The sequence below is a fragment of the Cynocephalus volans genome, chromosome 5, assembly GCF_027409185.1.
Source record: "Cynocephalus volans isolate mCynVol1 chromosome 5, mCynVol1.pri, whole genome shotgun sequence".
In the NCBI taxonomy this organism is placed as follows: domain Eukaryota; kingdom Metazoa; phylum Chordata; class Mammalia; order Dermoptera; family Cynocephalidae; genus Cynocephalus; species Cynocephalus volans.
Window position 1 is genome coordinate 163,054,111 of NC_084464.1, and position 25,982 is coordinate 163,080,092.

At 40.5% G+C, this 25,982-nt stretch overlaps 1 pseudogene; it reads left to right on the top strand.

Moving 5' to 3' along the window:
- LOC134379190 (transmembrane protein 199-like) overlaps positions 1-19,804 on the top strand; it is a 33,638-nt pseudogene extending 13,834 nt beyond the window's left edge.
- Positions 19,805-25,982: the final 6,178 nt, after the last annotated feature.

Consider the following 25,982-nt stretch of genomic DNA (forward strand, 5'->3'; position numbering starts at 1 on the left):
TTTGTGATGTGTCCATTCAAATATTCTGCCCATTTTTATTGGTTGGCTATCTTCTCATAATTCAGCAGTGCAAATTCTTTTGTTTAATACATATTTTACAAGTTGGATTAATATTTTATAAATATTATCTTCTGTCTGTGGCTTGCCTTTTCAACTCCATTATATTTTGAAGAGCAAAAGTGCTAATTTTGAGGAAGACAAATTAATTTTTTTTTTTTTTTTTTTTTTTTTTTTTGTCTTTTATAGTTTGTGGTATTGGGGTCCTTTGGAAGAGATTTTTTTTTTCCAAATCCAACATCACTAGATTTTCTCTTCTGTTTTTTTCTAGAAGTTTTATAGCTTTTCTATTATGTTTGGGCCTATTACCTATTTCAAGTTGATGCTTTAAATGGTGTGAGGTAAGAGTCTATACTTTAGGTTCATTCGGTTGGTTGTTTAATTTTCATATGGCTATTCAATTGTCCCAGGGTCGTTTGTTGAGGTTATCCTTGAACTGACTTGGCACCTTTGTCAAAAATCAATTGGTTGTAGATATGTGGGTCTGTTTCTGCACTTTCTATTTAATTGAACTCTTTTTCTATTTTTATGCCAATACCATACAGCTTTGGCAAGTTTTATATTATGTCTTGAAATATTTTGTTGTATTAACATGTAGAATAAGTAATCTGCATTCTTCTTTTTCTTTTTTATTTATTTATTTATTTATTTTTATTTTTGTCCTGCATGGTGTGGTCAGCACCACGCTCAGCCAGTGAGCGCACCAGCCATCCCAATATAGGATCCAAACCCACGGCCTTGGCGCTACCAGTGCCACCACCCGCCCCCGCCGAGTGAGCCACAGGGCCGGCCCATGCATTCTTCTTTTTCAATATTATTTTGGTTGTATTAGGTGATTTGCATTTCCATCTAAATTTTAGAATTAGCTTCTAAATGTTTAACAAAAAAAAGCCTGCTGAGATTTGATTGGAATTGCCTTGCATCTACAGATCAATTTGAGGAGAACTGACATCTTAACAATATTGTCTTCTAATCCATGAGCATAATGTATCTCCCCATTTATCTAGACCTTCATTTATTTTTCATCAGCAATGTTTTGCAGCAAAATATTACAGATAAGATAAATACTCATAATTAGGTAATATAAATTGCAGTGTATCTGTGTTATTTCAGGTAAGAGACGTGTACGACTACAAAAAATAGAAAACTCAAATTACAGCTGATTAAACAGATTAGAGTTGAATTTTTTCTAACATACAAGTCTTGATGGAGGCATTCAAAGTTTTATGGAAGATCCATGACAGTCTTAGGGGCCCAGGTCCTTCTATGTTTCTCCCCCATTAATCTTCTCACATGGCTTCCATCCATGGTCAAAGAGACTGCTGGGACTATCATCAATTTATCCACCATACAGACAGAAATTCAGAAAGGATGGTAAAACACAGTAGGAGATGTTTAGGATATGATTGAGAAAATCAAGCAAAACCAAGTAGAGAAAAATAATCATTCTAAAAATTAAAGGTGGAAAGGATGTATTTGAAAGACATGCAAAAAAGATCCAACAGATGCATAATGGATATCCCCAAAGGAAGAACCAAAATAACAGAACAGAATGTCAAACTATAAGTTATAAAGATATAAGCTAGAAGGACTTTTAAAAGTATGCTTTTTAGATTGAAAAGCCAACTGTGGCTGTTGAAAATTTGATAAGAACAATATATAAGTTACCTAAAAGCAATGGTAAAGAAAAAGCCTTTAGACTTTCAAACTGAAAAGGCTAAGTCACCACCTATAAGAGAGAAATATCAGACTGGCTCTGGAATAAATCCTAGCAACATTCCATTCCATATATCAGTGAAGCAATGTCTACAGATTCTCAAAGAGGAAAATTCATTGTGCGGCCAATGAATTTTTCTATGTGAACAAATTGTTATTTAAACATAAAGGGATAGAATATAAAGTATAAATGGATAGTAATAAAAGTAACTTCTACAACAAAATACAAATATCCAGTTTACTAGAAGTATACACATAAAACAAAACAACAATAACACAAATCAATTTAGTAGAAAACAAGTTTTAAATAAGCAGTAAAAATAGTAAATGTAACGTAAAAATCATGAAAAACTAATACTAAAAATATTCTCCATTACTGAGAAATAGGACCACAATCTGAAGTGAGACAAATATTTTTCTCCTTGATAGATTACATTGTATGTAAAAGGTTCTTAAATTCTGTGTTTTCATGGCCAGGAAGGTCCAGTCAATGAGTTAGGCAGTAGGGTGGGGCCTCTCTGGGAAAGGCGTTTAAATTCAAACATCTTTGAAAACATTGTGTGACCAAATCAAATATTTCTGCAGGTCAGATACACAGGTCAAGGGTTTCTAATCCTAATGGCTTTACTTAAAAGAAAAAAGTTTTCACGTAGGTGGTAAAGGACCTCACAGTACTGCTGTAGTGATGGGAGCTGGGATAAGCTCTGAGCGGGGGCGTCTGGGGAGGGCAGGTGGGCTGAAGAGGAACCACGGCCAGAACGGGCCGTGCAGAACAGGCGGGGATGGCAGTGGTTGGCTGCGGGGTGAGGGTGCAGAGCTGAGCAGAGCAGCCTCCCAGCCGCTGATGCCCAAGGTGTGTCCGTCCATCCTGTGATGATGGAGCTTCATGCTGTAACTCTCGATCTGCTGCTGTGCTTTACACTTAGAAGAAAGACAGCCTAGTGTCATAGAAAATCGTTGACTTTGGAGTCAGATGAGCACAGATTTGATCCCAACCGATGACTGCAAACTGCATTCAAAGAGCTAAGCTACATGGCCTCTCCCAAGAACATCAAGACATGTGAAATGTTGATGGTATCCGCTTGGTGTTCACATTTACAGCTTACTACGAGGGTACTTCAAAAAGTCTGTGGAAAAACTGAATTAAAAGACAATACAAATCTTTCCATGAACTTTCTGAAGTGCCTTCTTATTTCCTATTTATACTTGCCATAGATTCCAGACTGGAGTAAAGGGTTCAGCCCCCAGGTGCCAGTCGGGCACCCTCTCTCCATGCCCCAGGCCCCGCTCATCCCCCTCGCCACATCTCTACCACCATTTTCCATCAATTGAGAAGTCTAAGGTTTTCCTTTAACCAGGTAAAGCATCCAGAATCAGGTGGCCAAACAGGAGAACACTGCTAGCTCGTGCACGGTTCACCTCTGTAAGCCACTGAACCAGCTATTTGCCTGGGGAGCGCTCGGGTCAGAGCCATGAACTTCACGCAGAGCCAAGCATCCGAGAACACCCACGGCTCTGTTTGCCTCATCTGGAGGGATGTGCTCACAGGCAGGGCTGCAACAGCAGGAGACATATGTCACCCCCCTCCCCTTGACATTTCTGATCCAAGGTCACCCCACTCACCCTGGCAGAAAGACTTCTTTAAACTGCAAGCCACATCTAATTAAAAGTTATGAGACCTAAAGGTGCTTTGGAAACATATGGAAAACCTATATTAATGAGCTCTAACTAGCTGCATTTTCTTTCCGAAAATTCCGTCAGAACCCTTCATGAAACGCCACTCTGACATGGGACAAAATATCCACGCTGGTGCCACTGATGAGTTGTGACAGGCAATCGTATTTCCGCCCAATCTTCCATTAGCCGGACAGAAAGCAATGAGTGGGTGGCCGGGGACTTTGGCCTCACATCTCTATAACCAGAATGTAGCTCAGCTGCGACTTCCGGGCTGCACAGTCACCTCACGGGGCTGATCACCTTGGCAGAACACTCACATGGAAACCAGTGACCAAAATCCTTGTGGCTTCACTTATATGAAATTGGAAAAGTATCTCAGGAAACAGGGTTCCATCAATACCTTTGGAATACTTCAGATCTTTTCTGCAAAGTTCAACATATCCACTGGAATTATTTACAATGTGACATTAGTTTACCACTATGAAGAAATTATGTATATAATGGTTTTCTTCTCAGAATAGTACTTTAAACCTAGATATGCGTCAGATTTTGAGCAGTTGAGTCAGGTGTCATCCTGTTTGAAACATACTATAATATTTTTTAAAGTGATGGTCTTTAAAAACAATGTACAAATGACTTGAGATAATCCAGGCTAAACAACAGTTTAATTTTAATTTAGTCACCCCAGTGGCAAGGGTCCACGTTACATGGCAACTATCTTGTCCTTCCCGTAAATATCCTGGGCATGACATACTGGGAAGACCATGGACTCTCAAAACAGACATGCGTGGGTTTCACTTCTTGCATTCTATTAATTATGCAAGCACGGGCCAGCATCTCAACCTCCGAGGTCCACCCTATCTATAAAAGTGGAGCTACCTGGTACCTTCCCCTTCAAGGTCATTGTGGTGAAAGTAGCTGTGGGAAGACACTTCATTGGCCTAAAATCCACCTGTTGATTTCCCTCTTCCCTTCCTAGTTTTTTTTTCACATCTGGAATTTTGGAATATGCTTTCTCTCCCAGCAGCCCCACCATTTGTGCTCCACAAACACAAGAGTAACAGCACCTGTCTCAACAGGTTACCGTGGAGATGAAATAGGAATACACGATTAGATATAATTCCTGGTGGAGGAAGGGAGTCTTTAGATGTTAGCTACAATCATCATGCTTTTTCAAGGTTCTGCCAGATTTTTTAAAATAAATATTTATAATAGAAATGGAAAATGAAGATGTGGAAGAGATATTTTGAAAGAAGCAGGAAATGGTAAGTTAGTAAGGAAAGAACAGGAGAGGAAAATGTCCATAGTGTAACAAGAAACTAAGTAAAAACAAGGTATAAGACATTAAGAGGAATAACCATAAAAAGCAGAAGTTACGAGTACACTTAGTGTACTACCCATGATGGTGCTAATGCAGAAACAAAACAAAGTTTACCGAACAATTCATTATGACTTAGGCCACTGCGCTACACATACATACAGTGGTCATATTTTCAAAACCAAAAATTGGAGCATTCGATTAAGTAACACTCAAAATGTTTGATTTCTGGTAGTATAGTAAACTAAAAACTATGATAAATAATTAATATTTAATGAGTGATTACAATGTTCTTAATGCCATATTTTTAAATGCAATTTCTTCTTGCTTTTTAATACTCTCAACCCAGTAGCATTCTTTTGAAAAAGGCAAAACTAGTTTATTTCTAATTCTAAAATAATTTAAATGTGTTCTTTCTTTAATCTCATCTTAGTACATTGAATAACAATATACAACCATAGTACAAACATTTTAGTTCACAAAATATTATCCTTTGGATATGTTCTTGCGAATATGCATGGTCCGCAAAAAGTTTCCCTAACATGAAAATAGATGTTGACAGCAAGTCACATGAATGCCCACTGTGCTTTCCACACGTCACAACAAAACCAAATATAGGTCACAGTTCAAACCACAGTTAATTATCCATGTCAAAAATAAATCTTAAGGATACTAACTATTCAGATGTGCCACTTTCTTCAGAAACACATACCGTTTAATTAGAATCCCCACTCCTTCTGTTTCTCATTCCATCTTCCATCAATCACTCAGACAGACCAAAGGAATTTTCCTCAGTGCCGTCTGAACTGTGTGTTTTTCCTGATGAGAACATTCTCCTCCTAGGTGAGGAATGGCATGCATTTCCAACACTTGGCCTCTAAGAACAGGGACACAGAATCAGACTGGGATGGAGGCCCTGCCTGCACGGAGAGCCCAGCACACCACCCCGCAGGGAGGAGCAAGGGCCGGCCGGTCGGCCTGTGCTGCGTGTGCCGCTGCCGGGCCAGCCTTTCAGTTCACACCACACTGAGGTCTTACCTCTGTGTTTGGGGCAGCGCTTTCTTGTCTGTGTTGTATGGGCCAGCTGAAGTGATTTTAACAAAATCTTGATCTTTTAACAGGAAAGTAGCATGCCCAAATTTTGCAAGAGAAACCTTAAGTGCTGTTGTAAGGGAAGTTGCCTAAAAGAGCACAGTACAGTCGGGAACACTGTGGAACCCCTATCTGGGCTGGAGGAAATTATTTTGAGAGCAAGGTCATTAAAGAAATCTGCCTCTACACTTCATGAAATTATTTTTCAGATTGCTTTTGGTGTGTCTTCTAGTACATCATGAAGCAAAGTTGCTAAGAGAAAAATAAGGTAGACTTCTTGATTCCAGGAAACGAGGCATAACTTCAAGCAGTGAAGACAGGATAAAGCCATAATGTATAGTCCCACCAAGGAGGAAGCATGGAGAAGGTCCCATCTACAATGGCGCTACTCATGAGGGATTCTGAAACATACTCAGTTGCTCGCCACCATGCTTCTCAGCATTTCTGTCTCCGAGATCTTGGATATTCCATTAAGTAGAGAAACTTCAGTATTATAGCATGGGACACATGGTTAGTTTACTCAATTTCTTGCAGCTTCTTCTACTTAGCTTGTGATGGGGTTCAGGACAAGCTACCCAAAAACACAGCATTTGAGAAAACAGTGGAAGCCAGAAGGTCTCTCCGACCTTCCCCGACCCTTCCTCCCTGAGACGGGAAGAAACGTTACATAACGTTATATAACGTAGGAAGGATTTTCTGACCTTCCCCTGAAGCAGGTCATAAGACCCTCATGTGAGAGGTGCCCTCCCTGCACCTAGAGGAAAGGAGCATCGTCATCTCTGAAGACACAGACCTGGAAGAACCTGAACGGACAGACCCTGCCGATCTCCCCCAGTTTACCACCATTAGATCGATCCCCTTTGTCCAGTCACAGTTCTCTACTACCAGCCGCTTCTTCATCAAACCTGGCATGAAGTGTGCATAGCTTTCCCTGGTTTGGGTCTTCATTTCCAAAGACTCCTGTGTCGCATAAAACTTGTATTAAATAAATCTGTATGCTTTACTCTTGTCAGTCTGTCTTTTGCTATAGGAGCCTCAACCATGAATCTATCTCTTTTCCCCTACACTTGCCTCTATTACAGAGATGATAAAAGCTACATTCTGGCTTTTTCAGCCTCCCATGGAGCTAGAACAGCCACGTAACATACTTCTGGCCAAGGAAACATAGCTGGCTGGTAGCTGCCGCTTTTCCTATTCTCCTTCTCGCTGCTGGAAACATGGACTAGAAGCCTAGAAATACAGCAGTCCTCTGACAAGGTGCAAACATCAGGATTAAATCCAGAACGTTAAAGATCATGGAGCAGAAAGAGAAAGAATCTATGTTCCTAATGGCGACCCTGAGCCTCACCATCGTCCTGACCACCCCCACTGGTGTCTCATCATGAAATGCAAAGAAAATCCACTTTCACCCAGTATTATTTAAGACCACGTGGTTTTTGCAAAACACAAACCACTCTGAGTATAAACAGAGACCATTCTGATCAGAGCTTCTAATCCCATGGAAGTGAAACAGGAGTCATTCAAGTGCAAGTATTCATTGAGCAACACAGACTTGGAATTTTGGTGGTGTGCGTGGAAGAAACAGGACAGGTGGATGTATAGGACATAGGCCTACTTCACCCTGCTTTCAGTAGATTTTGGAGACAACACTGCTGCAGGACCCCAGAGTGGCACACCGAGTTATGTCTAATTGTGTTCACACGCACCTGGGCCCGTCTTGCCAGTGACCCGTAAGAGCTGACTTGTACCAGGGCTGAAACACAGGTGTGATGGGCTCGACCAGGGGTGAGGCGCTAAGTGTCAGAAGCAGGAGTGACTTTTTGTATGCTGTCATGGGTGCCTCTCCCACACCTACATCATCCCAATGTCTGCATCTTTGAGAGAATACATTTGTCATCCTTTTTCAATGTAGAAAAAACATTTCAGTAAAAACTCTATTAGTCCAATTAGGACCAACAGAAATTCTTTGGAGCTACCCTGACACAGTGTAATATAGAAGAGACAGAGGCATGCTATCCCCAAACTTGCCAGGCATTTGTATCTTTGGGATGGTGAGGGTTCCAGCATGACAGCGGTGGCCCGCAGCTGGGGTCGGTCCAGCCAGATGGCACCATAGATGTGACCCTCGGCAGAAATGCAGCTCCCCCAGACTTTTGTGACTGAAAAACTACAGGAGTCTCCAGGTGTGCACACTCTGTATATAATCACACAGGCTGTGTCTGCCTAAGTCACCCAGGGGTTGCAGGGAGGGCTGAAATCCAGCCTGCACCTGTGCTACCCACCTGACTAGGCTGCACCCATCCAGAGCAGGCTTCTCATGCTGAGATGATGAGGGATCAGATAGGCTAAAGAAGCCCTGGAGACTCTCAGTGCAGAAAGGGCTCTGTCCTGAGCACTTGCCGTAATACAGCAGAGAAGTTGTGAGGAGTCTGGAGTCCTGCATCAGTCTTTGGCATCTGTGTTACTTCTTGGGCCCCAGAAACTTAGATTACACAGCTGACATGTGAAAGTCAGACCACTGTCTATTCAATTAGCTGGTAAATTGTATACTTCAGGAAGTAGTGCTACAGGACTTCAAGAAAAATCATGATTATTAGAACTTGAAAAGTCAAGACATGCTATTGGAAATAAGGACACACACAGAAAAGCAATGTTAGAAAGAATAAGTGTGTCATAGATGTGAAAAGAGAAGTGACACAGTCTCATGGGCAACTTCACATTTACCTGTCTCCATTGCACGCGCACACACACACATGCACACAGACACACGCAGACACACACACACACACACACTGACACATGCACACACGCACACTCATGCAGACATACACAGGGACACACAAGCAGAAACACAGACATACACACAGACACACTCGCACAGACACATTCGCACAGACAGACACACATCTGGGGAACAAGGGAAATCCCTGCTAGCGTAAAGCATGGCCTTACCCTCTCCCTTAAATTGCTCCTCAGAAAAAATACTTCATTTGAAGACGAGCAATTATGAAGTAACCAGCTCAAGAAAGAATTCGATAGATGAATAATGCATCAGAGGAGTTTTTGCTTCTGGTTTTAACAGAAAACAAAATGCCTGAAGTTACTGATTTCAACCTAACCAGGAAAAGAAAGAGATAAGCTACAAAGCATTTTTTAACAACCAATTAGATTTCCAGGGTCACAAAGATACATAAATTAATTGAACTCTAGAAAGGGACGAGCCATTAAAAGGAGAGGAGACATGCAAGAATGCTCTTATCTATGGCAGAAAGACAGGAATAAAATAAATCCACGTGGATGAGGGCGAAGAGAACTCGCCACGTTTTTCACATCTGCCCGTAAGCTGGAGCGAGAAGTCGAGTCAGAGATCGAGTCTGCGCCCAGCCTCCTGCCGTCTCCCACGGGCCTCTGTGGGCGCTTCTCTGAGTGCTGAGGGCAGAAGCCGGGAACAGAGAACGGGGGCTGGAGGGCAGGGAACCAGTCTCGGAAGACAGGAGAGGACAGAGCAGGAAAGCCAAGACACCCTTCCTGGGCATCAGGCCTTCAGAGCACGCCAGGCAATGGCTCAGATATGAAATACAGTCACTGGAACCATGCCGGTCTTCAAATCCTAGCTCTACTGATCGTCCCTCAAAATATGTGAGCCAGCAGTAAACTGAATCAAACTGAAACTGGAACAAAACCCAGATCCCACCCAACTGCACATAGACAGACTGATCCTCACATCAGCAGCCTCGCAGACTAGAGCCTGCCCTAGCTGGAGGTAAATGTCGTTTACTTCAGTCTCTCTTGTTCTGTTCTACAAAAACACTCAACAGAAAATTTAAAATTATAAGTCATATGAAAAAAGCAAGGAAAAGCGACCCGTGGTAAAAGGGAAAACAGGCAATAGAAGCATATTTTTAAAGACTCAGACTTAAAAATGGCTATAATAAAAATGCTAAGATATCCAGTGGAAAAAAACAGAGAGCATGTGTAAAAAGATGGCAAATTTTAGCATACACACATATGAAAAATGTGATCTCAGTAATAAAGACTCATTAGATGGGCTTACTATCAGGTTGAATGTTGCAGAGAGAAGAATCAATGAATTGAAGACAGTTCAGTAAAAAGAATCCTGATGGAATAAAAAGATAAGGATTGGAGGAAACCAAACAGGAGCATCCAAAGTTCGTGGGACAAAATACCAAATATGTAAGTAATTAGGAGTCCCAGAGGAAGAGGAGAGACATAATGCTACAGAGGAAACATATCAAGGGACAACAGCTAAGAATCTTACAAAATGGGTGAAAAAAAATTAACCCACACATACAGAATCCTCAGCAAACCCTAAGCAGAATAAATGCATGAAAAACAAACCTATAATATCATAACATCATTGTAAGACTGTTGAAAACCAATAAATAAATAAATGAATAAGAGATCTTAAAAGCCATCAGAAATAAAAGATATATTGTGTAGAGGGGAACAGTTATGTGAATGACCACTGACTTCCCACCAGAAGCAGTGGAGGCCAGAAGACACGGGAATGACCCAAATGAATGAACTGTAACTCTACACCCAATGAAGATATTAGTCACAATTGAAAGATAAGTGAAGACAGTCACTGACAACAGCTGGGAGAATCGACCTCCAGCAAACCAATCCTACAAGAACTGCTAGAAGAAAATTTACAGCTGGAACTTCAGATCCGAAGGAAAAGATGAAGATTATCATAAAGGGAAAATATTGCACTATACATTGATTGTTTACACCAATAATAATAATAATTTTGTGGGGAGATTCTATATATAAGGGTACTTCAAAAACTTTGTGGAAAAATAGAATTAAAAGATAATGTGAGTCTTTCCATGAACTTTTTGTAGCACCCTCGCACATGTTCATATGTAAAATGTGAGACAAAAAAACACAAGAAGGCATAATGAGAATAAATGAAATTACAATGTTCTAAGCTTCATGGAACATTTGTGAAGTAAGTAAAATTCTATTTGAGAGTAGACTGTAATGACTTAAGGATGAATATTATAATCTTAAAACAGCCAATAAAAAACACAAAGAGGTATAACTAAAAACTAAATACAAGAGATAAAATGGCATACTAAAAAATACTTGTCCAAAAAAAAAAAAAAAAAAAGAACAGAAAAGGAAGTGAAAGAATAATAAGTAGGATAAATAAAATTAAATCCCAACATGGAAGGCATAAACCACACCATGTCAATAACAACATGAAATAATGGACCAGACACTCCAGTTAAAGGGCAGTAATTGTCAGACAGATAAAAGGGCATGACTCAGCATTAAGCTGTTGATAAGAAATATGCTTTAATTATAAAGACACAGGTTGAAAGTAAAAGGCTTTAAAAAGATATACTATGCAAGTTATGCATAAGAAACCTGGTGTGGTTATTTTAACATCAGACAAAGTAAACTTTCAAGACAAAGAATATTGCTAGGGATTCAGCAACACAGTTTATAATATTAAAAGGATCAATTCATCAAAAAGACAAAAATATGCAAAGTACAGGTGCATCCAACAGAGCTTCAAAATGTATGACAAAATATGAACAGAACTAAAAGGAGCGATAGACAAATTATTCTAGTTACAGATTTCAATGCTCCTCTTTCTGAAATTGATATGACAGTTATACATACAATCAATATTCCTGTAGAAGATTTAAACAGCACTATGAACCAGCTTGAAGTAATTGACATATGTAGAACACTACAACCAACAGCTGTAGAATACACAGCCTTTTCAAGTGTACATAAAATTCATGAAGATCAATCATACAGTGGGTCACAAAAAGTATCAGTATATATCAAATAATTGTAATAATTCAGAGTATATTCTTTAATCACACTGTAATAAATTTAAAAATCAATAAAATAAATATATGGAATACCCAGAAATATTTAGAAACTAGTTAACACTTCTAAATAGCTCATGTGTTAAAACAGAAACGTATTAAAAATATTTTGTACTAAATGATAAAAACACACACATCAAAATTTGTGGTATGCAGCTAAAACTGTGTTTCCAGGAAAATTATAACTATTTTTTTCCTGAGAATTCTGAAATAAGTTTTTTTGGTTTTTTGTTTGTTTTGATTATAACATAGTTGATTGTATGTATCTGTGGGTCGAATATCATTACCTGAGTGCAATATGTGATGCTCAAATCAAGATAGTTAGTATGTTCAACATTATACAATATAATTGTTTTTCCTCCCTTACGCCCCCTCCCCCTAAAGTTATAACTTTAAATACTTACATTAGGAAAGAAGAGAGTTCTAAAGTCAATGACATGACTTCAGCTTCCTTCTTAATAACCTAGAAAAAGAATAATACATTAAACGTAGTGTAAGTCAAAGAAAGGAAATAGTAAAGGTAAAAGTGGAAATCAATGAAATAGAAAACATAATAGGGAGAAAATTAATAAAAACAAAGTGAGATTCTTTGAAAATATCAATTAAAATTGATAAGCCACTAACTGGATGGATCAAAACAATAAGAGAGAATACACAAATTTACAAGAGTAGGAATCAAAGAGGCAACATTACTAGAGTTCCTACAGAAATTAAAAGGAGGAAGAATTTGGTGAAAAAACTTATGCTTATAAACTCAATAGTTTAGATTAAATGGACAGATCCTTTAAGAGACACAAGTAACCAAAAGTGACTATAGAAAAAAAAAGAAAATCTAAATAGGTTCATCTCTATTTAGAAAACTAAATTATTAATTAAAAACTTTTCCACAAGGAAAACCCCAGGGCCAAATAACTTCACTGGTAAATTTTCCAAAACATTTTATGAGAGAAGCATTATTCTGATAACAAAAACTGACAAAGATATTTCGTAACTGACAAAAAAAATTTCGGAACCATATCCTTCACTATCTTTATCAAAATATTAGCAAACTAAATCCAATAGATAAAAAGTATATGCCATAAAAAGCAAGTGGTGTTTACAGGAGAAATGCAGCATTTGTTTAATGTTTGAAAACCAGTCAGTGCAATACACCACATTAACCAAGTAAAAACGACTATATGATTATCTAAATAGTTGTGAAAAGAGCACTTAATACAATTCAAATTGCTTTCATCATAATAATTCTCAGAAAACTAAGAATACAAGGGAATGTCCTCAACCTATAAAAGCCAACAGCTAGTATCATATAAAATGACAAAACATCAAACTCTATTACCTCAAGACTGGGGAAAGGGCACGAGTTCATGTGTTGTGTTTCTACTCAAGATTTTACTAGAAATCTTAACAACTGACACAACACAAAAATATAATATAAAAGAAACAAGAATTTGAAGAAACACTTTCATAATTCACCAATGATATGTTTATGCAGAAAACCCCCAAATTACTAGAACTATCACGTGAAGTGCCCAAGGTAGTGCCCAAGGTCACAGCATACAAGGTCAAAATGCAAAAACTAATTGTATTTCTACACACTAGTAACAATTAGAAAGTGAAATTATAAAAACAAATATTTTTACAATAGTATCAAGAGAATATCACATTGCTAGGAATAAATCTGACAAAAGATATGCAAGCCCTCTGCACTGAAAACTATAAAACCCTACTGAAAGAAATTAAATAAGACTTAAATAAACTGAAAAATGGCACATGTTTATGGACTCGAAGATGAAATACAGTCATCATGGTGTGTCCCTAAAACAGTCTACAGATTCAATGCAAACCTCAGCAAAACTGAAATAAGGCAGTAGGGTTTTTTGAAGAATTAGACAAGCTGATTCTAAAACGTATATGGAAATGCAAAAACAAAGATAAAAGAATCATAAAAATTTGAATAAAGAAAAACAAGTTTGGAGAACTTGCACTCCTCAAATTCAAGAATTCTTTATTACAAAGCTACAGTAATCAAGACAGTGACATACATCGATGAAACAGAACATAAAGTCAAGAACAGACCACACGTGCATGAACAGTTAATTTTTGACCACCGTGGAAAGGAGCATCTTTTTAACACTGCAGTTGGGAAAACTGGATATCCCCACGGGGAAAAAAGACAAAACTTGAAGAGGCAGCGAGCGAAAACGTTCGGTGACCACTGGTTTAGGGCACCGCCGCCTCTCACATGCAATGCCCCAGGAGCCTCTAACTCTGTCCCCAACTCTTGCTCCCCTACAAGTTGTTCTTGAAATAACAGAGTGCTTTGGGGGGAAAAAAAGAAAAGAAGAGGGCAAATCCAACTGCATTTCCCCTCAAAAACAGCTTCAGTGTGAAATGCAAACTGGCCGGGCCTGCGAGGGCCTGCCTGGTCCCTGCGGCCCCTGTGGCCCACCTCTCCACTCTCTGTCCCCAGCCCCTCCTCTCGCACCACGCTCTGTCCCTGTTGACCTCCCAGTTCCCTGAACACAAGCTCCTGCTCCTCTCAAAGTCCTTCCACAGATCTTTGCATGTCTGGCTCTTTCAACCTTCAGGTTTCGCTTCAATGTCACCTCCTCAGAGAAGCACGTTCTGACAACCTTAGCAAAAGTGCAACCCACCTCAGTGGCCCTTTTCCCCAAGACGCTGCTTACTTTCTCCTCAACACTCACCATCCTCCGAAGGTGTCTGCTTTCAAAACCTTTTTCTCGTTGCATGTGGGTTTCCCCCACTGGACAGTGAGTGCCGAGACCTGGTGCTGTGAGCCGGCCCGTCCTCGCCCTCACGCCACCCCAGCACCTGACATCATGCCTCGCACATGACGTGCATTCGACACACGCATTCAACATGTGCAAGGAGAGAGGGAGACAGGGAGAGGGGAAGGAGGCAGCCGTGGCAACAGCACCCTGTGGAGGTTTGGGGACCGGCGTGCTGCTGGTGCTCTGCAGTGTCTGTGAGCCACCTGGCTCTTCCCCCTCCATTCGTACTTCGGCATCAGGGTTATCGCACGATTTCACAGTCACAGACCTCCACCTCCACCTCCTCTTCCTCCAGCCACCCCTCCCTCCCCAGCATCCACTCTCGGGTGTTTGCAAGGCTGGGTGAAGCCATGTTGTCCGCATATACTGGTATCTAATGTACTGGATGCCTCTGGGAGTTTAGCAGCTCACAGGACCTTCTAGTCTTAGAACTGTGGCAGCCACATCTGTGTATCAGCTCGGACCCTCCGTGGTCACATGTGATGAGATCAAGGAAGTTGGCCCGACTCCTGTCTGCCGGGTCAGGCACATCCTGGTGGTGTGCGGGTTCTGCAGTCAGACCACCTGGGTTCCTAACTTCCTCCTCTGCTGGCTGTACGGCCCTGGACAATGGATTTAACTTCTCTGACCACCATCTCCTTTTCCATAGAGGATGAATTAACATATGTAAGGCACTCAGAACAATGACAGGCACATAACAAGCCCCCAAAATGATAGCTGTAATTATGTCCCAAAATTTAAAACTTGAGATTCAAATCAATTGGTTTGTTTCTGTAAAGTGAAGGAAAGTGATAATACACTGGGGTGCTGGGACGTGAGCATCTTCTACCACGTGGATTCTTAATGGGATTCACTGGTTGGAAGTGCTAGGACCTTTATGAGGCCTTGGGACTGTCCAAGCGTCTTTTTGATTGATGTTTTTTACACTTGGGCCAATGTCAGATCCTGAGTGAGCTGTAAACCCGTCTCTGTTACACAGAAGGGTGACTGTGGAAGGGAGAACCCCCACCCCCAACCCCCAGCAAGATCCTTCTCAGGCAGATCAATTTTAGGAAAGAGGACATGTGGAAGTTAAGGATCTGGAAAAATGTTTCCATTAAAACTTTCACCAGAGAAAGCCACTCTGCAGAGAAAAAGGGGTGGGGATGTCCCTTTCCAGTTCTTACCCTGCAGGAAAGATGACACACCAGGCCTAAAACACACACCGCCTTCTCACACGTGGTACCTAGCTTTAAGTTTCATTTTGTTTTTTGTTTTCTATGGGATTTTGCTACTCACATTGATTATTATTTTTGTAATTACAGTGTTTTCTCCTTCCTGTTTTTAGAACCAAATTTTATTTCAGGAAGAATAATATTTAAGAGCACAGGTCTTTTGGAAACCAGTGGTATATAGCAATTACAGATTAAAAATGAAAGAAAGGATAAAAAGGGGATAACTTTTTCTGTTATAAGAACTTTTCAAGCTTTACTGAGGTGTAATTGGTATACAAAAAAATTGCACATATTTAGCATACACATTTTGATCAGTTTGGACATATGTGTACACCTGTGATATCATCATCACAATCAAGGCATTAAACATGTCCATCACCTCAAAAATTTTCTTGTGTTCTTTTGTGTTTTCACAAGGACTTTTTTAATAGCATATTTTAATGACATTTAAAATCATTTACCAAATACATGACTTATATTAATTAGAAAGTAAACACAATACTTTTGAATTACACACATCAAAAGCTATAAGAAGTTATTATTTAAAAGGTGATATTCATCTGTGGTGAAAAACAAATATTGTACTCAGAACTGAATTCTTTGACTCAAAATTGCACAGTTTATGGAAAATTGTATTATGTTCTCCAAATATTCCCACTGAATTCCATGGGAGGAATACGTTCCCATACCATTGACATAGGTCTTGGCATATGACCTGCTTTGGCTAATAGAATGGAAGTGAACGTGGAAGGCTGCTGGTTACAAGCCAGAAGTTTAGCAAGCAGGCGAGTTGCGGCCAGCTCTCTTGGAGCTCCACCCTGCTCCATGAGAAAAGTGTGCTCCTTAAGCCTGGGTCCCTGATAGAAAGACCCACGGCCCAGACTTACCCCACCCCACCTGGAATGGAACCACAGACCCCAATCTGAAGCTGCTGACAAGCCCTGTGAGCATGAAATAAATATTTATTTTGAGTGCTTGAGATTTTGAAGTTGTTTGTTCCAAAGCATTATCACATCAACACACAATTAACACAGCTTAAGGGCAGAATTAAGTACTACAAAATTGAGAAACTTAGTAAGCAATATGAAACTCACTAGGAACTTGGAAGCACATGAAATTCTTAGTCTAAATGAAATCCTCTAACTGTCTAGTCATTGGTGGTGGGTGTGTAGAGGCTCCATGAGAGGCAGGCATTTGCACCGATGTCCAATATGACACCCTGGGTCTTGGTTGCCACCTTCTACTCAGGTACAAGTCTAGGCTTTGTACTTAGAAGCAAAGTGAAGGAGGGTGTCCACCAAAGTGATTTCCTGATTTCTCATACTTTACGGGTGGATTATTTGCTCCTTCTGAAAAATATCGGAATAAAATCCTTTCTTAAATAAGGCCCTGAACAGATTGGTTTCGTTTTCTAGGGCCAAATGTTACCTGTTAGTAAGACATGGAGACCCCCGCCCCATAACCTCAAACCTAAGCAAATGAAGACTAAAGAGAAAAATCCCTCAAAGTTACTTCCTTTTCAATGGGACACAGAATGCACAATGGCTCACAGGTAATGGGCCAGAGAGCATGATTCATGTACCAGCCTGGGGCCCAGATGAGAGGCCTTAGGTGTCTCTATAAGGGACATTTCTAGGTGCATAGAAAAAAGAGACAATGTAACTGTGTGTCAGTGGAGTTTGGGGTACCCCGCCACTCACAGGGGTTGGATCAAAAGAAGCAGGACCAGGACCTTGAACAGAGGTGGATGGTTTTCCAGATAATGCCAATGGCCACTAGAACCAGGCAGAGGCCAATCACTAGGGCCACTTTAGTCTTAGCTCCCGAGTTAAGGTCAGGAGAGAGCTAGCATTATCTGTCTGCGGGGGTTAGTTGGGTGTCCCGACACTCAAGGGTGTGACAGTGCAACATGACCTGAAAGAACACTCCGTGGGACGATTCGACGACCAGATCTCTCTGAAAGGGGTCTTCAGTCTCCGATCACTGAAGCATTACTATCTCTTGATTGGACTAATTTCTGTCGCAGGTAATTTCCTAATTTCTTGCTTCTTCTGTCCTGCCCTAGCTCTTTCTTACAGGAAGAGCAGCACATTAGTAATCACAAGCTCCTAATAAAATAAATACCTGCTTTTTTAAAAAAAATACCTTTTTCAAAAATTGTTAAAGAATACCTTTTTTTCTGTCTCTTACAAGCTTCTACTTATAATCTTGCAACGCAGCTGCTTTTGTTCAAAGCCGGCACTACCTGCTCATAGCATTCACTTGGAAACTCCTTTTTCAGGTGCAGGTGTTGCCTGCCGTTCACTTTCCCGGTGAGCTTTTATCAATTGACCAGAACAAGATTCATATTGCGCTCGACTAACTGAAAACTTTCTTCCCTCAGTTTGGTTGCAAATCCTCTTGGTTCTATTGTTAAATATAGGTTTTCTCAGAAAATATTTACTTTTTCTTCTTAAATTTTTATTTTCTCATTTCAGGACCAGCTGGCTCTCCACTGTCCCATCACTTGCTTTTTTTTTTTTTTTTTTTTTGTCTTTTTCGTGACCGGCACTCAGTCAGTGAGTGCACCGGCCAGTCCTATATAGGATCCGAACCCGCGGCGGGAACGTTGCTGTGCTCCCAGCGCCGCACTCTCCTGAGTGCGCCACGGGCTTGGCCCCATCACTTGCTTTTCATTACTTTTGCTCCCGCTCTGAGAATCAAGATTGGAGAGAATCCGTCTTCACCCTCTGTGCAGGGAAAAGCTCCCGCACGCTTTGCTTTCTCACTCTGCACGGAGCCTACTCAGCCTCCTGCTCTTTGTAGCAGCTCCTTGGTGCCCTTTGCAGTCTGATATTTTCTTTGTGCCCAAAGGAGTCTATATTTGACCTCTTCTTTTAATTCATTAAGATATTTTTACTTCTTTAGTTTAAAAATTATTTGTAGACTCATAAAATTTCTGTAGGTTTCTGACTTTTCAACACTGCGTTTTTTATTCGCTGTTGAGTCTTACCTTCAAACGCCAGCACATTTTACTAGCTTCAGACTGGGTTTTTCAAGCCCTTTGCTTTGGATCCAAAGACAGACCCACCCACTTCCTCGGAGTCATGTTATGTTTGATTTCTAGATTTCTCAGAGAGATTTTTCTTGTCTGTGTTTTGTTAATATTCTAACATTTAACATCAGGTGCTTTCAAATTCGATGGCTCTCCCCTGTCTATTTTGAGCCCATCTTCTGATGTCTCTACTATAACATAGGGTCAAATGTAACGCTCTGCTATGGGTCGAATGTGTCCCCCCAAAGTTCACGTGTTAGAATCTTGACTCCCACTGTGACAGTGCGAAGAGGGTAGGAAATCCTATTATGGTCATTGAAAGGTGGGACCTCGAGAATCGGCTACACACGGCATCTTCCTTGCTGGTGGTGAGCGTCAGGTGTGAGCTTTGGGGCTCGGTGGGGAGCGGGAGCCAGAGCAGCTGCCCTGAAAGCTGCAGGCTAAGCTTGCGGCTGAGCTGGGGAAGGAGCACATGGCTGATGATGGCCCCAGTGGCCCCCAAAGCTTGGTTTCCTTCTGTCTGATCCAGGATCTGCATTGGCACCTGCATTAGCACCTGAGAGAAAGGGAGCCCAGAACTAGCTGCCCAGCTAGAGAAGAATAAGATACAGCTGGCCAATGAGGAATATAAACGGATCACCCGCAATGTCACCCGTCAGTATTCAAGGCATGGTGGGACTCTCAGTGACCTGGGAAAGCAAGCAGGTGCTGGCTGTATTGATCATCCCTCAGTGGTGGGTCTGGTCAAGCTGTAGGTCATAGTGCAGGTGATGGAAGGCAAGTTGGGGAGCTGTAACTGGTGCTTCATCATCAAAGTCTGGAGAAGGTCTGGGGGCTCCAGGCTCCCAATGCAAATCACTGACTCTCAGTCAACCCATCAGGCTCTTTGTACTCAGTTTCACTTAGTCAGAGGAACAGCCAGGCCATCTGCTTTCCAGCTGGGGCCCCATCCTCTGTGAATTTCCAGAGGGAGCAATGGAGGAGATTCAGACGACAACACATCTTTTAAGAACTGGTCGGTCAGTACCTTCTCCTGAACCTGCTGCCCATCTGTCTTCTCCACTCCATCCCGGGCATTGCTGGGGCTGGGATTTTTCCATTGGGTGTAAATGAAATCCAGCCTTCCTGGAAATAGACCATACTGCCTTGAACTTGTGCAAGTGCACAAATTGACTGCCATCCTTTGTCCACATGTTTTTGATGCAGACCTGTAGTTGGGATCAGAAGCCTCCAAGAAAGGAGATAAGATCCCTTTCTCCAGTTTGTGCTAGAAGAGGAACTGATCAGAGAACAGACATCAAGTAAGAGGAGGATGGGTTGGTACAGGGTGGTGGAACTGCAAGCAAGGCAGCTATGTTTTTGGAAAAGGAAGTGGTATTAGGCCCCTTTTCCAGAAGACGAAAGAGACAGAGATCAAATGACCAGCTATGATCCTTCCTCTGTTGATTAGAGCCAAAGACTCCTATGTTGTCCTGAAGTCTCTGTATGTTAAACTTCTGAGAACTTAGATTATCGATGTGATGGTAGAATCTGTATTAGGCACTTAAAGAGAATCAGCCTAAGTTTTTGTTGCTGTTGTTTTCATGGTTTACAGAAATTTATTACAGTTGAAAGATGCTTAATCTTCTATCCCATGAGCATCTATCCAGCTGTCTTTTGATGGGTAAGCTGACTTAATTATTTATCCAATAAATATTTATTGTTTCTAGTGTATTCTTATTTCAAAGCCCATGATGACTAACACAAAGCACAGAGAAAAAAAAAAAAAAAACGAAAGGTGGGGCCTTTAAGAGGTGATTAGGACTGTGCCCTTGCGAATGAATTGATCCTTTCTGATCCATGTGTGCAACTTCTGGGCCCAGAATGAAAGGGCATTAGCTCCCAGGGAAGATCTCTAGGAGATGACAGAGCAGGGGGTAGGGAAGACACAAAGTCCTTTGAGGCCCAGCCACAGAAGCAGCACACTGCCAACTTCTGCTCCCATTCCAATGGCCCATGTAGGTCCCACAGCTGATCTGGAGAAGGGAAGAAGTGGGAATGTGTCTTTTGAGGGAGAAACTGAAAAGTTACATGGTAAAGGGCCTGGATACACGGAGTAGCAATGAATTAGGGCCAATAATGCCAGCAATCACTGTCCACCCTCTGGGAAACAACCAACTACAGCATCAGCTCAAAGTCTAGGATTGTGTGATCTGCATCAGGTCTGGATGAAACTCCTTTTGATCCGGAGACCTATGAAATCAAAGAAAGATTCCTGCCCATCACACCCAGCAGAGAAAGACAATAAGGACTGCCACCTGAAAAGCGGAAGAATCAGAAATGCCTTGCTGTCACCAACACCACTGTGCAGAGCAGGCCGGGCCCTCCACTCTGGAGTAGGAACTGGACTCAGCAAGCCCAGGTTCTGCACCTGACCATGGCTCCCCATCTGCTCTCTCCTTGCTGGACCGTTTGTCCTGGTCATATTCTGTGCCCTAAAACCTACTTTGCTTACTGTTAGCATATACTCCAGCTTCCTTTTGGTTGGTGTTATGGCGGTGTACCTTTTTCCATCACTTTACTTTTAACCTATTTATATTTAAATTGCATTTGTTGCAGGAAGCATATAGTTGGGTCTTGCTTCCTTTTTTTTTTTTTTTTCTTTTTTTCTTTTTATCAAATCTGGCAATCTCTTTATTTGGATGTTTAGACCATTTACATTTACTGTGATATAAATGCTCATCTTGCTATGTGTTTCCCAACTGTCCCACCTCTCTGTTCACTTTTCCACTTGTTCTTCCTTTAAACTGAATATTTTTTATAATTCTGTTTCATCTCCTTTGTTGACTTACTAGCTATAATTCTTTTATTCTGATGGTTGCTTTAGGGTTCATAGCAGACATCTTTAACTTATCAGTCTACCTTCAATGATATTGCACCTGTTATGCATAGCGTGAGAATCTTTCAATATTATAGTTTCATTTCTCCCCCAAACCCTAAAGCTATTTTTATCATATATTTGCTTAAACACATATTATAAACTCATGCTGCATTGTTCCTGTTTTTGTTTAACAGTCAATTATTTTGAGGGATTTAAATAAAAAATGTTTCTCCAATTTCTTTTAGTGCTTATGTCATATGTTTCATTAGTTTCATAATGTCCACCACAATTTATTTTCCTGCTTGACTTTATATACACGTTACATTACTTATCCAACATTTCAGTTTCGCAGACTTCTTTATATTTCTTTGATGCCAGAATTGAGGAAATATTTCATCAACACTGTTGTTGCATAAAAGCAAATTATGATACCTTACGTGATTCTTCTTTTTATTCCTTTCAATAAAATATTATTCCTGGACCAAAATTCTCACCTGATATAATTTGGTGACTTAGCCTTTTAACTTGACTGGAGAAGTTTTAGATAAACTGCAATATTATCAATGAGGGTTTGTTCTCTATTTCTTGATAGGATAAAATCAAAACCCATGCAACTGGGCAAAATCATTGTTACGTATCCATTATTTTGTAGGAAGTTGCTATAAAGTGGTGATTGGTATGTTATTAACCTGTAGCAAGCACAAACAAACTATTCCATTAAAACATTTAGGTGGTATTACCGTAAGAACTATGATAGTCGTTTGTTTTATCTGTCAACACATACAAAAATAAGTCCAAAGTAACAAGTGCTATTGTTTACAACAATTAAAGTACCAGATAAATACCAAGAATTCACACTGCAGTTGTATTGTATGTCCATATGCAGCAATGTGCTTTTGTAGTATAACAAATGAAAACTGACGCGAACAGAATTTTCTGTCCCTGCTTTAAGCAGTACTGGGACTGGGTTTGATTTTTCTTTCATGTTTATGTTAATCAATACTGGGACCACACATTAAAAAATAAATAAAATAGCTGCTTGCCCCAGTACATGCTTTGCACCTGGGAGATTAACACTGAACCAACTAACTCGCGTCTCATCACGAGTCTCACTCCAGGACCCTCCTGTGCCCTCTGTTCCAGAGCTTATGTGTCATAAACTCGGCGCAGTCCCAGCTTATTCCCACCTTGCATTATTTGCATTCAATTATATGGCCTCAGCTCTAAACCCTATAAGAACCCTTTTTTCTTTTCCCTTGTTTTGGACACTGTCATATTCTGTCAAGGCGATGTTATTCCTTACTGTCTAATAAAATTAGCTTTGCTTGATGAGCTGGCTTTCCTGGTCTTACGGGGAGATGACAGGTGACCAAACCAGCACAACAACTGACTGGCGACAGTAAGCTTTTATTTTGCTCACAAGTAATGGCTTGACTTCAGCTGCCAGTTATTGAGACTATGACAAATGTCAATGGTAGACTCACATTTACATTAAATTTGTATCCTAATTTACGTGATGATATATTTAGAGGGGTTTTTTTTAAAGGAAGTGTATAGAAAATTTAAACTTTACTGCCATCCAAATCTCCAGGTGGATTAAAAGATGCCACTTCTGTATTTTCATTTTTATATTATGCACTACCTGCATCATTGTTACAAAGATAAAACACAATCACTTTTAAAGAATTTGAGGGCCGGCCCCGTGGTGCACTCAGGAGAGCGCAGCGCTTGGGAGCGCAGCGACGCTCCCGCCGCGGGTTCGGATCCCATATAGGACTGGCCAGAGCACTCACTGGCTGAGTGCCGGTCATGTAAAAAACAAAAACAAAACAAACAAACAAAAAAAATTAAAGAATTTGAGTTTACGGAAACTTAATTTACCAATAACTGGCTTCTATGAATAAATATCATTATGGAAAAAAATTTCCAACCTGAGAAATATTAAATATCATTACATGATAATTTTGTAATTATTTAATTCCCAATTTAGAATTAATTTTTTAAAAAATCTGAAAAGGAGATGGTTGTTTTGCCTTTTCTTTGTAATGGCAGATTGTGGGACTTCTCGGCGTCTGTAATTGCATGAGCCAATTCCTATGTGTATATATATATAGGAATTTATATATCTCCTATTGGTTCTGTTTCTCTGAAGGACACTGACTAATGCAGATTTGGATCTCTTTAACTTTATATTAGCTTGTAGTTTTACTGATTAGGCTCTATTTTAAGCCTGATTACAAGTACACCACCTTAATCTCTGTACAGATGCCATTTTCATTGACTTGATCATATTCTGGACCAGGAATATGTTTATTAAACATTCATCTGGTATGTACATGTCTCAAAATTTTTCTTTTTAGAAGACATAATCCCTGTCTACTTCAACCACCTCCTCCCACAAAGAAAAAAGATACAATAAAGCAATAAGGTCACACATATTAAAACAGTCATGGGGAACATTTTTTAAAGATCACTCTCACCTCACATACTGGTCAGTCCACACTATAACCCCAAAGACATGGAGCTCAGGTTGTATAATTGTTTATTAAAGAATGGACTACATGTTTTTTATTGATATATAACTGAGATCCCACCTGAACCTTGGTAGAGAAATAATTCATAGGAATTTCCTCGCAAGCATGAAAGGGATTTGCATTCCAAATTAGGATAAGTGGCTTGCGATCTTGTCTATGTTTTTCATATTCAGCGATATCTTATTACAAGAGTTCCATAAATAATGCTGAGCTGACAATTTGTTTTCTTGGCTCAGAACCTGAACTATGATGCTGATAGCCCACATTCTGGTTTCTACCTACTCTCCAAGATCATTCTTTCTTATTTCTCACAACCACCCTAATAGCTAAGCATTTTTCCCTCCATTTTTACAGGTAAGGAAACTGAAGTTCTAGAGTGGATAACTAACTTTCTTAGGGTCTGGGAGCAAGTAAGGCAAATGAATACTCAAATCCAGGTCTTTTATCCCAAATTCCATGCTCTTTCCATTATACAGCTGTGACTGCCGCACTGCATAACTGAAAAGACACTGTTTGAATTATTAAAATAGTCTTTGAGTTTGAAATCTGGGACACCTTTAGAAACTCAGACATGTCAAAACCTCATCCATTTTCTACCTGAAAATCTGGTCTCCCCAGAACAGTTTAAAGCCTCTCAATGAGGGGCCATAAGACTCGGTCTCCCCACAGCCCCCAGCAAGGGGCAGGGCATGTTCCCCAGTGGTGCCCCCCAGGAACAAGCCCTCACTAAGCTGCGGCATCCCTGTCTCAGTCGACCCAGAGCTCCTCTCATCCCCACAGTGCCAACACCAGGATGGGCGGGCTCTGGGCTAGATACTGAGAGTACAAAACCGTGGTCCGGGGAAGTCAGCAGTCAAGGTGGGCAGTTTTCAATGAAGTGATCCTAAGGAAGGAATCACCAAACACGTGAGATCACAGACTGGCACCTCCCCACGCTCTTGCCTCCTGCCCAAATATCTTCCAGACCTTCTCCATCAGACTCCAACACCTGCTCTGGGTAGAAACCACAGTCCAGACAACTGGGGACAGTTTTATTTCCCAATTCTATTCCAACTTTAATATTCCAGAATATTTATGTCAATAACTCCTGATTTGGGGGTATTTCTACATGTGTATAAATAAATAAAACCAAGAAAAACTTGTCAATGGTAGTTAACAATAGGCACATCCTACCTGGGAAGCAAGCATGAATTACACTAAAAATCCAGCTCTTTACATTTAAATTCTGGGTTTGTACTCAATAAGACCAAAAAAAAAATTACTTTATGTCCTAGAAATGCTATCTGGAGTCTAAGAAGCCAGAACTGGACTAAGCAGTAGAGCTGGCAATGCTAATGTGGAAAAAAATGACTTTTCCCATGCCTTTGGGAGTCTCAGAGCCCCTCAGCCTTTTCCCACTAAACCTTTAATGCCCATATTCCTTCCTGTATTCCTAGTGCCACTCTGACACTCCTCCGTTACCAACTGAGGTTAAAATTATTGGCCATCTGGAACTTTTAGAAAGCAGAGGTTTGGAGTACTAAGCTTGAAGTAGGGTGGACATTAAAGATTCTGCCACTAGATGGAGAAATTGTCCTAATCCAGCACAGCTGCAGTTGCACTCTTGAGAATAAACAGTAGGAACTATAGTTACAAACGCCACGTTGTTCAAATGACTATGGCAACTACATTTTACATTGATAAGCTATAACTCTTTATAAACTCATTTTATGTACTTTCGCTTGAGTTAGGTGGACATCCTATATTCATCTTTATGGCCTCGATATAACCTATATTCTGTCATTATTTATGTTCATCTGATTCAATGTGGAGTATTTAAGC